The sequence below is a fragment of the Perca fluviatilis genome, chromosome 20, assembly GCF_010015445.1.
Source record: "Perca fluviatilis chromosome 20, GENO_Pfluv_1.0, whole genome shotgun sequence".
In the NCBI taxonomy this organism is placed as follows: domain Eukaryota; kingdom Metazoa; phylum Chordata; class Actinopteri; order Perciformes; family Percidae; genus Perca; species Perca fluviatilis.
Genome location: NC_053131.1, coordinates 36,020,388 through 36,022,887, shown reverse-complemented (window position 1 = coordinate 36,022,887; position 2,500 = coordinate 36,020,388). Strand labels below are relative to the sequence as shown.

At 57.1% G+C, this 2,500-nt stretch overlaps 1 protein-coding gene across 1 annotated transcript in view; it reads right to left on the bottom strand.

The window, feature by feature from the left end:
• Positions 1-2,500, bottom strand: part of traf3 (TNF receptor-associated factor 3) — a 21,470-nt gene that overhangs the window by 14,769 nt on the left and 4,201 nt on the right.

Below are 2,500 nucleotides of genomic sequence, written 5' to 3'. Positions count from 1 at the left end.
GCTTGCACCCTGGATCTCGTTCTTCGGTCATGACCCAGCCTTCATGACCATAGGTGAGGGTAGGAACGAAAACGGACCGTAGATCGAGAGCTTTGCCTTCTGGCTCAGCCTCTTTCGCACAACGGTGCGATAGATGGAATGTAATACCGCACCCCGCTGCCGATTCTCCGACCAATCTCCGCTCCATTGTCCCCTCACTCGAACAAAACCCCAAGGTACTTGAACTCCTTCACTTGGGGTAAGGACTCATTCCCTACCTGGAGAAGGCATTCCATCGGTTTTCCTGCTGAGAACCATGGCCTCCGATTTAGAGGTGCTGATCCTCATCCCAGCGCTTCACACCCTCGGCTGCGAACCCATCCAGTGAGTGCTGAAGGTCGCAGGCCGACGATGCCATCAGGACCACGTCATCTGCAAAGAGCAGCGATGAGATCCCCAGCCCACCGAACTGCAACCCCTCCCCCCCCCGACTACGCCTTGATATCCTGTCCATAAATATTACAAACAGGATTGGTGACAAAGCGCAGCCCTGGCGGAGGCCAACCCTAACCTGAAACGAGTCCGACTTACTGCCGAGAACCCGGACACAGCTCTCACTTTGGTCGCTACAGAGATTGGATGGCCCTGAGTAGAGACCCCCTCACCCCATACTCCACAGTACCTCCATTTCCCGGGACCCGGGCCATTCTCCAGATCCACAAAACACATGTAGACCGGTTGGGCATACTCCCAGGCCCCCTCCAGGATCCTTGCGAGAGTAAAGAGCTGGTCCGTTGTTCCACGACCAGGATCTCATCAATCCCCGGGGCTTTGCCACTGTCAAGTTGTTTGACTACATCAGTGACTTCCACCTGGGAAATCGACGACAATCCCCCGTCATCCTCCAGCTCTGCCTCTAACATAGAGGGCGTATTAGTCGGATTCAGGAGTTCCTCAAAGTGCTCCTTCCACCGCCCTATTACCTCCTCTTGTGAGTCAACAGTGTCCCATCCTTACTGTACACAGCTTGGATGGTTCCCCGCTTCCCCCTCCTGAGGTGGCGAACAGTTTTCCAGAAGCATTTTGGTGCCGACCGAAAGTCCTTCTCCATGTCTTCTCCAAACTTCTCCCTTCGGTACCCTGCAACTGCCTCCGGAGTCCTCTGGGATAACATATCCCGGAAAGACTCCTTCAGTCAGACGGCTTCCCTGACCACCGGTGTCCACCATGGTGTTCGTGGGTTACTGCCCCTTGAGGCACCTAAGACCCTGAGACCACAGCTCCTCGCCGCAGCTTCAGCAATGGAAACTTTGAACATTGTCCACTCGGGTTCAATGCCCCCAGCCTCCACAGGGATGCACGAAAAGCTCCGCCGGAGGTGCGAGTTGAAGAGTCCGTTGGACAGGGGCCTCCTCCAGTCGTTCCCCATTTTACCGCACTACCCGTTTGGGCTTACCAGGTCTGTCCAGAATCTTCCCCCACCCCCTGACCCAACTCACCACCAGATGGTGATCGGTTGAGAGCTCCGCCCCTCTCTTCACCCGAGTGTCCAAAACATACGGCGTCAGATCAGATGAAACGATTATAAAATCGATCATTGACCTTTGGCCTAGGGTGCTCTGGTACCAAGTACACTTATGAGCATCCCTATGTTCCAACATGGTGTTCGTTATAGACAATCCATGACTAGCACAGAAGTCCAACAACAAACAACCACTCTGGTTTAGATCAGGGAGGCCGTTCCTCCCAATCAGCGCTCCAGGTGTCTCCATCATTGCCCGCACGGTTGGCGAAGTCCCCCAGCAGAACAATGGATTCCCCACTGGAGCCCCATGCAGGACTCCAATCAAGGTCTCCAAGAAGGCCGAATACTCCGAACTCCTGTTTGGTGCATATGCACAAACAACAGTCAGAGTTTTCCCCACAACCCGCCCGCAGGCGAGGGAGGCGACCCCCTCGTCCACCGGGGTAAACTCCAACGTAGGGCGGCTCAGCCGGGGTTTGTTAGTATCCCCACACCCGCCCGGCCACACCCTGGGCAACTCCGGAGAAGAAAAGAGTCCAACCCCTATCCAGGAGTACGGTTCCAGAACCGAGACCGTGCGAGAGGTAAGCCCCACCAGATCTAACCGGTAGCGGCTCCACCTCCCGCACCAGTTCCGGTCTCCTTCCCCCACAGAGAGGTACGCGTTCCTCCCCAGAGCCAGCGTCTGCTGCCCGGGTTCTGGTCCGTCGAGGCCACTGACCTTCACCGCCACCCATTTGGCAGCGCACCCGACCCCAGCGGTTCCTCCCACAGGTGGTGGGCCCATGGGCTGGAGAGATGGGAGCCACGTAGCTTGTTCGGGCTGTGCCAGACCGGGCTCCGTGGCAAACCCGGCCACCAGACGCTCGCTGACGAGCCCGCCATCTGGGCCTGGCTCCAGACGGGGGCCCCGGGCTTCCTCCGGGCAGGGTCACTTCACCTCTTCCTCGATTTTTCATAGGGTTTTTGAACCATTCTTTGTCTGGCCCCTCACCT